This window comes from Aquarana catesbeiana, linkage group LG02 (assembly GCF_042186555.1).
Source record: "Aquarana catesbeiana isolate 2022-GZ linkage group LG02, ASM4218655v1, whole genome shotgun sequence".
NCBI classification, from domain to species: Eukaryota; Metazoa; Chordata; class Amphibia; order Anura; family Ranidae; genus Aquarana; species Aquarana catesbeiana.
Window position 1 is genome coordinate 562,427,348 of NC_133325.1, and position 15,077 is coordinate 562,442,424.

Genomic DNA, 15,077 nt, shown 5'->3' on the forward strand with positions numbered 1-15,077 from the left:
GACAGCTGACCCACCAGGCACTTATAACATTCTGCACTCCCAAGCCGCCTGTCTGCTCTATCAGGGGCCGTGAGTCAGATACGTAAGAGAGGCCTTCCTCTGCACCATCAGGCTTATCCGTCAGGTACGTAGGAACGTGACAGGTGTATTGCGACAAATCTGTAAAAATTTGTAGCCCTTCATATGGATTTGGGAGGTTAAAAATGATGGTGGAACACCAAAGTACAAAAATAATAATAATATGCCCTTGAAGCATTGAATAAGTGCACCACTTGTATAGTAGTCTCTATTTGAATAAGTAGATGTCGTAGATCCTGCCATTAACTGCGGATGGAAATGAAAAAAACGTTTTCCAATTTTGCAATCATAGGCCTGTGTAGTGAGTAATGAAAAATTCCCCTTGCAGCTAAGGCTTGGGAAAAATCAACCTTCATCACCCATTCAATTGAGTTCACGATAATATTGTTTAGAGTGAAGAATGCTCCAACCACCTTTCAGAAGGGAATACACAATCTTCTGGAAGGGCTGGGAGCATTCATATTCACAGTCACTTATCTAGATGACATTGCAGTGTTCAGCCCAACCTTGGAAGGAAGGATATCTCAGTCATACCTGTCACAGGTCCTAAACAAAAGGTCATCTGTTTTGTCTGACAGTTTGACTCAGTAAGTGTCAGATACACTAGAAGTCCAGTGTTTGGGATACCAGGAAGAAGGAAAGAACTCAGAGATGAGAAAAGGTCTAGCCAGAGATCGTGAACCTAGGCCCCCCTAGATGTTTTGGAACTACATTTACCATGATGCTCAACTAAACTGCAGAGTGCATGAGCATCATGGGAAATGTAGTTCCAAAACATCTGGGGTGCCTAGGTTCACCATCACTGGTCTAGACCATCCTGACCTACCCAGAAGCCAAGAAGCAGGTTATATCATTCTTGCAGGCAGCCTATTTACTATAGTAAAATTTTGTGGTTTAGCCAAACTATGGACTGACTAAAAAAAATCTCTGCACAGGGTGAGGCTGTGTGTGTAAGCTGCCACCAAATATGATGATTACACTCACAGCCTCACTGCTTGTGAAGATTTTCTAGCTTACAGGTCAACAATCTAAGTACCAGAAGACTGAGAGTGATCATCACTGGGCCAGGTTAACTGAACAGGTAACCCTTAACACACACACATTGTAGCCATCGCCATGTTTTTAATGGAAACACACATCTTTTCTAGCATCCTCTGTTGTAACTCTGACCTTTAAAAAAAACATCTATATCACTTGCTGCCATGCCTAGGCATGGATGTAACAGAGTTTACACTATGGTAGCTTCTTCAGTGAGGTGAAGTTATTTTATTTGAGAGAGATCATTCAGAGGTTTTGAAATATAATTTTACTGAAAATAAAACTGGTGCAAGAAATATTTATTGAAAAATAATTGCTAAGCTGATTTAAGCAACAGTAAACCAAATGGGTTTTGGAGGAAAATACTTGGAGCTGAATTCTAGGTAAGATTTATATTGCATAGTTTCATTGGTCCAGCTTACAACATACAACGAGAGCTTCAGCTGCCAAATGCAGCAGCTTTTATGTCCCCTAGAAAGGTGTTACAGGGCAAATGCCACCCAATCAAAAGGTCTGAGAGGTATGTGTAGTATTTTATTATGCCCAGCAGACATACGCTTAATGCCAACTATCCTTGGTACATTTGCATTTACTTATGACAATGCTTTACAATACAAAAAACAACGTATGTGATTTGTTAATTACCAAACATGACATAGTTCTGTCTTTTCATACTTCAGCATGTTGTAATCTAGTCGGGTTTGGTGTCTACGTCAGATTGAATTTATTCTGCAAGTGATCAGAACTTTGCAGGGAACCAAAGACGAGGCAAGTAATCCAGTAAAGTAATTTTTCACTTTTAAACCCTTTTATATGTCTGCTTTTATAATATCCTTTTTTGTAACTATTTCTTGTACCATTTTTCTATTCTTTTCATAAAACTGATTTTTAGAAATCTGAAAGTTGAATCTCTGACTGTTTTAACTAAGAATTTGCTAACTTATGAAGAACTTTGCCTATGTACAAAGCTACTGCAGTGTTATTCCTGTCTGGGTGTGGCAGCAAGTGAAAGACTATTTTTTTTAAAGTTCAAAATTGTAACAACTGATGCTGTAAATGGTACATGTTTCCATTAGAGTATATGGTGGCTACCATGTATGTTTGAAAAAGGGTTAACCATTCAATTAACCTACCCCAGTGATGATCACTCCCAATCTACTGGTTTTAGATTGTTGTCGCTCAAGCTGGAAGCTCCATGTGCATTTTAAGGCTTAGGCTCTGTTTCCACTACTGCGACTTGTTTTGCGACTTGACGCATGTCAAGTCGCATGACAAGTCAAAACCCATGTATTTCAATGGTCCCCGTTCTAATTAGTGCGACTCAAGTCGCAGCGTCTCCAAAAAAGGTTCTTGCACTACTTTGTTCCGTCTTCGGTGCGACTTGTTCTCCATAGAAAGGTATTAAGTCGCAATGCAGTCGCATGTACATGTCTGACACCGCGACTTTGTTGCGACTTCCACGGAAGTCTACGGAAGCACATGATCTCTGCTCCTCCCAAATACATCACTTCCTATATTGATGTACGTGAGTGTGGAAGACAGGAAGGGGAAGTAACTAAGCAGGATAAGGAATTACATCACTCTGGCTAAATCGTAGAACATCAAAGTTGTTTTTAAAGTCGCATCAAATCGCAACATAAATCGCATTGTAAAGTTGCAGTGTAAATCGCGCAACTTTGGGGACGCACTAGTGGAAACATAGCCTAAGGGAGTAATTGCCACAAGGAGCTCTCCATGTGTTTTGTTTCTGTTTCAAGACTTTAACAAGTGGAGCTGGCAGATCAGCAGGTAAAACCTAATGGATCGATCAGGAAAACAGGGACTGTTGTGTTATTTGTAAAGGTTCTTTAGTTATTATACAGAATAGTATGTCCTGTCATGTGTATGAAAAATATAATGAATATATTAAGTACTATAAGAAAACAGGTTTGTCTACTTTCAAACAGCAGCAATAACTAGAGGTAGCATACTTGCCTGTGCATGTCAATATTTTTATTGTGTGTTAAAAATGCATTCCTATGGGGATCCCAGATATAATGGATTTGTCATTAGGTCCATTTGCATTGTGGCTGCTGGAGAACTGAGATGGATTGCTAACGGAACTCAGCTATTGCAGAAATCAATTACAATAGATTTTGTGAATTGCTGCTAATGGAAACATTGTAAAAAGTTTCACATACCTTTTAAATGTAATGTTGTCTCAATAATAAAGATTTATAGAATTTCTCTTGCTCTCAACCAAAAGTATATACGTAACCATAGGCTGATACTTACAGTATCTCACAAGAGTACACCCCTCACATTTTTGTAAATATTTTATTATATCTTTTCTTTGTGACAACATTGAAGAAATTACACTTTGCTATAATGTAAAGTAGTGAGTGTACAGCTTGTATAAAAGTGTAAATTTGCTGTGCCCTCAAAATAACTCAACACACAGCCATTAATGTCTAAACCGCTGGCAACAAAAGTGAGTACACCTCTAAGTGAAAATGTCCAAATTGGGCCCAAATTTTCAATATATTGTGTGGCCACCATTTTTTTCCAGCACTGCCTTAACCCTCTTGGGCATGGAGTTCACCAGAGCTTCACAGGTTGCCACTGGAGTCTTTTTCCACTCCTCCATGACGAAATCACGGAGCTGGTGAAGGTTGCGCTCCTCTACCCTCTGTTTGAGGATGCCCCACAGATGCTTAATAGGGTTTAGGTCTGGAGACATGCTTAGCCAGTCCATCACCTTTACCCTCAGCTTCTTTAGCAAGGCAGTGGTCGTCTTGGAGGTGTGTATGCGGTCGTTAACATGTTGGAATAGTGCCCTGCGCCCCAGTCTCCGAAGGGAGGGGATCATGCTCTGCTTCAGTATGTCACAGTACATGTTGGCATTCATGGTTCTATCAATGAACTGTAGCTCCCCAGTGCCGGCAGCACTCATGCAGCCCCAGACCATGACACCCCCACTACCATGCTTGACTGTAGGCAAGACACACTTGTCTTTGTACGCCTCACCTGGTTGCCGCCACACACGCTTGACACCATCTGAACCAAATAAGTTTATCTTGGTCTCATCAGACCACAGGACATGGTTCCAGTAATCCATGTCCTTAGTCTGCTTGTGTTCATCAAACTGTTTGCAGGCTCTCTTGTGCATCATCATTAGAAGAGGCTTCCTTCTGGGACGACAGCCATGCAGACCAATTTGATGCAGCGTGCGGCGTATGGTCTGAGCACTGACAGGCTGACCCCCCCACCCCTTCAACCTCTGCAGCAATGCTGGCAGCACTCATACTTCTATTTCCTAAAGACATCCTCTGGATATGACGCTGAGCACATGCACTCAACTTCTTTGGTCGACCATGGCTGCAGCTCAGTTTCGGGGTCTTGGCAATCTTCTTATAGCCTAGGCCATCTTCATGTAGAGCAACAATTCTTTTTTTCAGATCCTCAGAGAATTCTTTGCCACGGGGTGCAATGTTGAGCTTCCAGTGACCAGTATGAGAGAGTGAGAGCGATAAAACCAAATTTAACACACGCGCTCCCTATTCACACCTGAGACCTTGTAACACTAACGAGTCACATGACACCAGGGAGGGAAAATGGCTAATTGGGCCCACTTTGGACATTTTCACTTAGGGTTGTTCTTACTTTTGTTGACAGTGGTTTAGACATTAAAAAAATATTAAGTCAGTAGCTACAAATACTGCAGCTGCTGACTTTTAATATATGGACACTTGCCTGTCCAGGGAGCCCTCGATGTCGGCACCCGAAGCCGACCCGTCCCTCGGCCCCGGTTGAAGGTGCCGGCATCCTTACTAGGGGAAACAGCAAGTGAAGCCTTATTGCTTCACAGCCTTTTTGCTACTGCGCATGCATGAGTCGCGCTGCACTTTCTGAATGGTCCCTGCTGTCTTCTGGGACCTATGTGTCTCCCAGAAAGCAGTGGGGGGGGAGGGGCTTGACATTGCATAGTTCGCTGCACAAGATTACGGCGATCTTTCCCCTGGAGTAGGAGCTGATACCTGGATTTGCCAAATGTGGCACCAGAGGGGGGGGGATCCAATCTGCGGAAGTTCCATTTCTGGGTGGAACTCCGCTTTAAATGAGCTTTGGCCCAGGAGGACACCAGGGTTTTTTGGATTATGTTCAGATATGGCTTCTTTGCATGATAAAGGATTAACTTGCATTTATGGATGGTATGTTGAACTGTGTTCAGACAGTGATTTTTGGAAGTGTTCCTGAGCCCATGCAATAATGTCCATCATAGAATCATGCCTGTTTTTAATGCAGTGCCGTTTAAGGGCCCGAAGATCATGGGCATCCAATACTGCGTATTGGCCTTGTCCCTTACACACAGATTTCTCCAGATGCTTGGAATCGTTTGATGATATTGTGTACTGTAGATGATGATATTCTATATTTAGTCTTTGCAATTTTACATTGAGGAACATCTTTCTGAAATTGTTTCACAATTTGTACATGCAGCTTTTCACAGACTATAAACCTCTGCCCATCTTTACTTCTGAGACTTGCTGACTCTCTAAGTTGCTCTTTTTATACCCACTCATGTTACTGACCTGTTGTCAGTTAGCCTAATTAGTTGAAAATTTTCTTCCAGCTCTTCCTTGTTAGTACCACATACTATGCCAGCATTTTGTTGTCCTGTCCGAACTTTTTTGGGATGTGTTGTTGCCATCAATTTAAAAATAACCTTATTTTTTTCTTCAAATAGTTCATTTTCTCATTTGAAGGGTGCAGGATTTAAAAAACAAAACTGTTTAAACTCAGGTGCAGCTGTCCCCCATCGGCTCTGCAGTAAGATCTGAGCAATCAAACATAGCTGATGTCTCAGTTCACCCCTTCTCGCTGGAGCGCTGCACTGTGGAGAGGGCAGGTGTGCCTGGCTCAGCCTCTCAGCAGAGTGCTGAGAGGCTGAGCCAGGTGCCGATCCAGGCTTCTGGGCAGATCCCAACCATGTGGTTGGGATCTTTTCAGAGTCTTGACCGGCTCTGTGACATCAGCCGACAGCAGTCTTCAGCCCGCTGTCAGCTGAAAATTGATCACAGGAGTGCATAACAAACTGTACTCCTGTGATCCATAGTAGAAGAATGGGCAAAAAAACTTTGGCCATACTTCTCCTTTAAACATTTGATGTTTTTGCTTTTCTATTGAGAATAAAATATGGGTCTATGAGATTTGGAAATCATCATTGCATTCTGTTTTTATGTAGATTTTACACAGCATCCCGACGTTTTTGGAATTGGGGTTGTACATCATTCTGTATTCCCAGAAACATAACCTTTTGAGATGTAGTAACAGATCTGATGCAATACAAAGTAAGAGATCAAAATAGTTGATGTATAAGGTCCCCTTCACATCTAGTGACCACAAAGCATTGTGTTTTTTATAGCATGTGAACAGTGGGGGGGGGAGTTGCTTAAGGGACATGGTTAAAAAAAAAAAACAGGTCAGTCTGTCCCTCAGTACAACTTACTCCCCCCCCCCAGGTCAGTCTGCCCCCCTGGATAATCCTACCCTCTCCCCAGTTCAATCTGTCCCCCAGTATATTTATCACCAGGTTAGTCTGTCCCCCAGTATAATCTTTTTACCCTCCCCCCACCTCAATACACCCCCAGAAGTCTGTCCCCCAGTACAATCCCCCCGGCCAGTCAGACTGAGCTAGGGGAATTGCACTGGGGACAAACATGATCCCCAGTACAATCCCCGCAATAGTTTATATTTAGGCCTCCTAATATTTGCGCAAAGTTTGTGTTTGTGTCTGAGATGGGGATGATGGCAGACATGTGGGGGAGGAGCTCTGCCACCTTACCATGCATTTCTCTGTGATTCTGGGGCACAGCTGACTGATATCACCCTCAGTCCACTCAGCCTCTCCCATAGATGAAGACCAGGGGTCGCCAGCAGTGCAGGACCCGATGTGCAGTGGATACATGGATACAGAGTGTGATCTCCCCCTGGCAGCACTGCCACAAAGCCGCACTGTTAACACGGCCACTCCAGAGATCAGGAGGCGGTAGAGCAGAATCAATTTCAGACTCTCTTGCAGGCCATCATGGCAAACTACCCTTACTACAAAAATAGACTCCCTCCAAAATAACATCAGCCTTATTAGGTGGAATATAGAGAGGTTTTGCACCAAGTTGACGGAGGCGGGGACACAAAGGAATTAGGGATCTTAGATTGTAAGTTCCTTGAGGGTAGGGACTGATGTGAATGTACAATGTATATGTAAAGCACTGCGTAAATTGACAGCGCTATATAAGTACCTGAAATAAATAAATATGGTCTGTGACCATTTGACATACCTGCATACCTTCCGCACTATGGTTTGGTTTCTGGAGTCCAGAGCTGAAGATGAGGAGAACTGGAACCACAGAAACAACTTGCACATTATTTGGTCTTCTGGAGGGCACTGAAGGCCAGGACCTTCTCTAAAAAACCCCTGTGCACTCATCTTCCTCAGGTGCCAATTTTCCCGTTTTTTGCTGTGAGTGCATACAATCTGTTAAGGGCCCACCGGGCACACCAGCTCGAACCTTTATCCTCCATCTGCTCAATTTTCCTGACTGGGACCTGATGCTTTGGGAAGCAAGGAAATTACTCTGCGCAGCTCAGTGGATAAGGTAAAGCTTGCTCTTTGCCAGAAGGAGATTGTCATGGATCTGCCACCTAGGGGTTAAAATAGTGCAGACTGATTTCAGTGATTGGCAGCAGGCTGCCTTATTTAAACACCTCAGCAGCACTGTGTCTTTGCTGTCTGATTTGCAGTTCATACCTGTTCCCGTGACTTCCTGTGATCCGATCTGTTTTCTGTGTTTGACCAGGCTTGTTTGACTACGATTGATCTCTATTATCCTGACCCCGGTCTGCCTTGTAACCACGCTCAGCTCTAAACTGCTTGATATCCTGTTGCCGAACTTTGCCTGTATCCTGACCATTCTCTGCCTGTCGTCTACATCTACATGATGATCTGATCGTCTGTTACCAAACCTGGCTTGTCTGACTACGTATTCCGTGTCTCCCCAGCCCTGCACCTACCAGCCTGCTTCCTGTTTCCTGCTGCACCAGCTGAACTGACAAGACCAAAGACGAACCAGGCACCCATACACTGCCAGGCTCTTGTGGCCACTGTTGCAACACCGGTGGCCCTTGGGCCGGGGTGCCTTCCCACTGCACGTCAGGCTCATCCGGCAGGTACATAACAGTATCAGACAGCCATGTCTGAGCCTGCAAGTGGGAAGTCGGCCATGGATGACATCTGTCAGCACCTTGCAGCCCTTACCCAAGCGGTCAAATCTCTACAGGAGGGTTATATGCAACTGGAACAATGTGTACAGACGCTAGCTACACCAGCAAGCACTGCTGCGCCTTCTGCCTCAGGGACTGCCACTGCAGCAACCTCAGTGGTGATGCTGCCCCCTAAACCCAGAGTTCCAACACCAGAGAGATTTTCAGGTGACCGGGGAAAATTTTGATCCTTCTGTAATGCATGTGAACTGTACTTCGCCCTGCAACCTCCAACTTTCTCCCTTAAAGCCACCAAAGTAGGATTCAAAATATCACTGCTTCAGGTTGAGCCCCAGCCCTGGGCTCATCGGATGTTGGAGAAGAACGATGTATTGTTACAGTCCATGTCCAAATTATACAACGACCCGCAACGAACCACCACAGCAGAGGCCCTTCATGCACTCCAGCAAGGCCGCAGAACGGCTGAAGATTATGTTACAGACTTTAGATGCTGGAGTGCAGACACACAGTGGAATGACGCAGCCCTGCGACACCAGTTCCGCTTGGGCTTATCAAAAGGTCTGAAAGACAAATTGGCACGTGTCGGAGTCCCAAATACCCTGAGGCCCTTATCACACTGGCTATTCAAATTGACCGTCGTCTCCGTGAGCGAAGATCCGAAAGGTAAAGCCCAGCAGCCACGTCCGGTCTGGATGATGCCCCGGATACAAGCTCCTACTCACTCTGCACCTGTTAGCTTCACTCCAGTTCAGCCAGCTCCTGTTACTACTGCCACTGAAGCCTATGAAAATCAGCTTAATACGTCCCTCTCTGTTTCCGGAGGAACGTCCGCACCGACGACAGAACAACCTCTGCCTATACTGTGGGGAAGCGGGCCACTATGTACGTTCCTGTCCAACCAAGACACGTAAGTGGCGGATGTTGTCTTCAGTTAATAACTTTTCTTCATCTACCAATGCCACCAACCTAACCCTTCCCATCTCCTCCAGCTGCTAGAAAAGGAAGTGCCAGCGATCATTGATTACGGGGCCTGCAGTTGCTTCATTGATCTAACCTTTGCAACACAACAACGCATTCCCTTGAGACCTAAAGCACAAGGACTTTCTTTTTTTCTAGCAGACGGTTATGTATCAAGTCTGGACCTGTGACCTAAAGACATTTCCCTTGCCCGTGTTGGCCTCCTCCCAACATAAGGAAATCCTAAGCCTCAATGTCATCTCTTCCCCGCTTTACCCTGTTATTCTGGGCCTACCCTGGCTGCAGGCGCATAATCCACGAGTTGACTGAGCTACAGGGAGAATCAACTTCCACTCAGCCTATTGCCAGGAATACTGCCTACCAAGGTCCCCAGCTTCTTCTACAACACTACTTTGTGTGGACTCTGAGTCTGAGGTGCGGCAAGTCGTACCTGAACCCTACCATGAGTTCCTGGATGTCTTTAGTAAGCGAGGGGCTGACATTCTTCCCCCCCGCATCGGCCGTACTGACTGCTTCCAGGGTCTGAAATCCCTTTCGGTAGAATCTTCCTCCTCACTGAATGAGAACAGGAGGCACTAAAAGAGTATATCCAAAAAAACTTGAAAAAGGGGTTCATCCGACCCTCTACCTCCCCAGCAGGATCAGGAATATTTTTCGTTGAGAAAAAGGACCACTTTCTACGACCTTGTGTGGACTATCGGGAGCTCAACAAAATTACAGTTAAAAACCGGTATCCTCTTCCTCTAGTACCCAAACTATTTCAGAGATTAAGGTCAGCAACCATTTTCACCAAACTAGATCTATGGGGGGTCTACAATTTAGTCTGCATCTGTCAAGGATGAGTGGAAGACAGCCTTTTGCACCCGATTCGGCCACTATGAATACCTGGTGATGCCCTTTGGACTATGCAATGCCCCGGCTACCTTCCAACACTTTGTCAATGACAAATTCCAAGACTTCCTGGATATATTTTTGATTGTTTACCTAGATGACGTCCTGATTTTTTACATTTCTCTAGACTCTCATTGAGGTCCTGTCAAAAGGGTGCTGAGCCGGCTCTGCCAACACGGACTATATGCTAAAGGTGAAAAATGCGAGTTTGAACTAAGCAGCATCCAATTCCTGGGACTGATAATTTCACTTGAAGGTATCAAGATGGACTCTGAAAATGTCTCTGCTATCTTAGACTGGCCTGCACCTACCGACAAGAAGGGGGTGCAGCGCTTCGTAGGATTTGCCAACTTTTACAGGAGGTTCATTAGGGGCTTCTCCGCCATCATAACCCCTATCACACAGCTGACTAAACAGAACCTCCGCTTCCATTGGACACCCGAGGCACAAGCCGCATTTGATACCTAGAAAGGACTGTTTACTTCAGCACCTGTTCTTGGTCACCCAGACCCATCTCTGCCTCTTACACTAGAAGTAGACGCATCTGAAGTTGCTATTGAAGCAATCATCTCCCAACACCAAGGCCCTAAAGATCTGATGCATCCAGTAGCCGTTTTCTCCCGCAGGCTCTCTCCAGCGAGAGAAACTATGACATTGGGGACCGAGAATTACTGGCCATAAAGGCGGCTTTAGAAGAGTGGAGGTACCTCCTGGAGGGAGCAGCGCATCCCATATTGGTCTATACTGACCACAAAAATCTTGAGTACCTGAGGACTGCTAAATGCCTAAAGCCACGTCAAGCACGTTGGGCCCTGTTCTTTTCCCAATTTGTGTTCCACATTACTTACCAGCCGGGCTTGAAGAATGTCAAACTAGATGCACTGTCTGGTATGTTTGACCCCAAGGAACCACCAGTGGCAGATACCATCTTGTCTGAAAATAACTTCTTACTTTTACAGGGCAACCTCCTCAACCGAATGAAGCAGGCTTCGACAGATGTTCCTAGCCCTCCAGGGGTCACACTGACACTCTGAGAAGGATTGCCGTTTAACGGAAGCAAGGTATTTATACCTGAATGTTTACGTATAACCATTTTGGGTCTGTGTCATGATCATCCCCTAGCAGTTCATTTCGGGGTCCACAAGACGCTTGATCTCCTAAAACGCACATTCTGGTGGCCGGACCTGGAAGAAACCTGTAAGAGGTACGTGAATTCCTGTGCAATCTGCAACCGGAGCAAGGGTACAAAGAACCGAGCTTGGGGTCTACTTCGGCCACGGCCAGTCTCTGACAGACCATGGAGAATGATAGCCATGGATTTAGTTGTGGAACTTCCCCCATCGGAAGGATGCACAGCCATCTTCATGGTAGTGGACCGATTGTCCAAAATTGCCTCTGAAGAGTACTCCCTCGGCCATGGGGAGGGCTCAAGTGTTTATCAGAGGGATTGTGAGGCTTCATAGAGTCCCTATGAACATTGTCTCCGATCAGGGGGTTCAGTTCAGTTCCTGATTTTGGAAAACTCTGTGTGAAGCCCTTAAAATCGAAAGATCCTTGTCCTCCGCCTACCATCCCCAGACCAATGGACAGACAGAGGGAATCAGACATTGGAGCAGTATATCCGATGCTTCACCACTTTTGTCCAGGATGAGTGGGTATCGCTGCTACCACTGGCGGAGTTCGCCTACAATAATGTCACTCACTCTGCCACAGGTCAGTCACCCTTCTTTGCAAATTATGGTTTTCACCCATCCTTCTTGCCCGACTTTATTTCAGAGACGACAGTTCCTGCTGTCCAAGACACAGTGGATTTCCTCAACCGTAACAATAAGTTGCTTCAAGAAACTGTTACCAAGGCACAAGCAGCAAGCAAGACGGCTTTTTACAGGAAAAGAAGTGGTGAACTCGTTCTCCCCCTGGGAGACCAGGTATGGCTGTCTACTATGGATCTCAGGTTGGCATGTCCCTCAAAGAAACTGGCACCTAAATTTGTGGGACCATTCCCAGTCAAGAAGAAACTTAATGAGGTTCCTTATGAATTCTCTTTACCTGATTCACTTAAGATACATCCTGTCTTCCACGTTTCTCTCTTGAAACCAGCAGTCCCTGACTCTTTTCCAGATAGAGTATCCAGGCCACCAGAACCTGTGACCATCAATGGCAAAGAGGAGTACGAGGTGGAGGCCATCATAGACTGTAGGAGGAGAAGAAATCAGGTACAGTACCTGGTTAAGTGGAAAGGTTATGGCCCGGAGGATAACTCTTGGGAGGTTGAACAGGATGTGCACGCCAGAGACTTGGTTAATGCCTTTTTTCGCAGTCATCCACAGAAGAGAGACCTGTTGGGCACATGGAGGTTGCCCGTAAGGGGGGGGCAATGTCATGGATCTGCCACTTAGGGGTTAAAATAGTGCAGACTTATTTCAGTGATTGGCAACAGGCTGCCTTATTTAAACACCTCAGCAGCAGTGTGTCTTTGCTGTCTGATCTGCAGCTCATACCTGTTCCAGTGACTTCCTGTTCCTGTGGTCCGATCTGTTTCCTGTGTTTGACCCGGCTTGTTTGACTACGACTGATCTCTGTTATCCTGACCCTGGCCTGCCTTGTAACCACTCTCAGCTCTACACTGCTTAATATCCTGTTGCCGAACTTTGCCTGTATCCTGACCATTCTCTGCCTGTCGTCTATATCTACATCTGATCGTCAGATACCAAACCAGGCTTGTCTAACTACGTATTCAGTTTCTCCCCAGCCCTGCACCTACCAGCCTGCTTCCTGTTTCCTGCTGCACCAGCTGAACTGACAAGACCAAAGACGAACCAGGCACCCATACACCGCCAGGCTCTTGCGGCCACTGTTGCAACACCGGTGGCCCTTGAGCTGGGGTTGTACGAGAAAGCCTTCCCACTGCACATCAGGCTCATCCGGCAGGTACGTAACGGGGATTATATACAGCATGCTCTTTCCAGGTCATCTTCGGGTCCAAGAGGGTAACTCTATTTGTTTCTTTACCTCTCCTGAGGAAGCGTCCGAATTGCTAAAAAAGCTGCCCAGGTCGTAAGTTTTCCTCTGTTCCTGTGCTGCTTCATGGCCTTCTCTGTTAAGTGTGTTCCATACTCACGTTTTCTTGCAGCTGGATTATACTACTTTTGGGTTACTTGCCTTATGCTGCTCTGAAATTTGGGCCTACTTATGTTCTTCTATGTTGTTGAATCCTGTTGGGCTTAATGGGCCCATTGAGACACCCGCCTACACACCTGATGCGCCTTTTGGTTGTACAGGCATTGCTCTTGCTATTTCATTGCAATGGACTTGGATGTTCATCATACCTTTTATATTTTGGCAAGGGATTTGCCCTGTCCCAATTTCAGCCCACAGGGAATTTTTAGTATTCTAAGATTACCCTGGAGACTTTAAGTTTGTAGCCGTTTGTTTCCTTTCTGTTATGTAAGTAAGATTTAGAGTTTAACGAGAGACTTTGCTGGTTCTCCTTTCTGCTTATTTCTGGCACCTACTTGCCAGAAAGTGTTTTTGCAACTTCTTCCACTATGCTACTGTTTGGTTCAGCTGTTACTACCTGATTACTATCTTGTGCAGCTGCGGCTGGGGGAGGGATCCCCTATCAGATACCTCAGTGTTTTACCAGTGTCTGGGGAAAATTCTGCTAGCACCCCATGCTTTTTTGCCTGTCATTGCTACCAATATGTGAAGGTTATAGGATGGATTCCTTTGATTATTATGTGGTTGCATTGTGATTCCCAACACATTTTTCTATAGATGCTATACATTGCCATACTAGATTTTTCTATCATCACATATATTGCCAGAGGGGCTTCTCCTATCCTCAAGCAGCCGCCCTGCTTATGTTCTCAGCCGTACTGCTGACATCTTGACTACACATTTGCCTAAAAATCCTAAAGAAGCCCTCGCCGCATAACATGTAGAGCAAGAGCAAGTCACGACATCACTCTACATCATAATCAGCACTCCGGGATTAATTACACTGTAGAGATCTCTCTTTATTCTGTGTAGTGCAGTAGGTTGATGCTAGAGATGTCTATTTCCTAGAGATGCTAGAGATGTTTATTTCCTAAAGGCAAATCCACGTTGTACTACAAGTGTACTGCAAGTGCAGTCGCTGTAGATCTGAGGTGGGACATGCAAGGAAAATAAAACACAGCATTTTTGCTTGTACATGATTGGATGATAAAATCAGCAGAGCTTCCCCTCATTTCAGATCTTCCCCTCAGGTCTAAAGTGACTGCATTTCCAAGTACACTTCCAAGTGCACTTGTAGTGCAAAGTGGATTTGCCTTTAGTAAATCAACCCCTATGTCTTAAATCATTAGTGTGAATTTTAAACCTTATTGTTATCATGTTTTTTCTTTTTATTTTAAAGATATTGTATTTTACCAATTTGTGTATTGCTGTGGCTACAAAGTCCAAAGCTCCATGTTTTTCTTGTTTATCCTCACTGTTTGGCTCATAGCCCTCCCTCCCTCACCCCACTGGTTTTCTACCATGTTTAGTTTTGAGCACACTGTTTGGATGTGGATGGAGTGGTGGAGTGTGTGTGTGATTTTTTTTTTTTTTTTTTTTTTTTTTTTTTTTATGTTGGTTCATTTGCTATTTCAAGCAGTTCCATCTGAGGGCATCCTTTCATGCTTTCTCTGTTACATGAGGGAGAAGCTCCTCTCCCTATCTGGGTTTGAGTGGAGTCTCCATGGGGAAACATATTTCTTCACCTTCTATATGGCACCAGTAACGGTAATCTTGTGGAATGTCCGGGGACTCAATGCTAAAATTAAACACTCACTGATCTCTAACTA

At 45.1% G+C, this 15,077-nt stretch overlaps 1 protein-coding gene across 2 annotated transcripts in view; it reads left to right on the top strand.

The window, feature by feature from the left end:
• The window catches only part of BAK1 (BCL2 antagonist/killer 1), a 79,095-nt gene that overhangs the window by 24,262 nt on the left and 39,756 nt on the right, over positions 1–15,077 (top strand). Inside the window, exon 2 of one of the 2 annotated variants that reach the window (XM_073616050.1) lies at positions 1,797–1,884. The exons of the other annotated variant lie outside the window; for it this stretch is intronic. The gene's annotated coding sequence lies outside the window, so the exon portion shown is untranslated. The remainder of the gene's footprint in view (positions 1–1,796; positions 1,885–15,077) is intronic. 2 annotated transcript variants of the gene reach the window in all.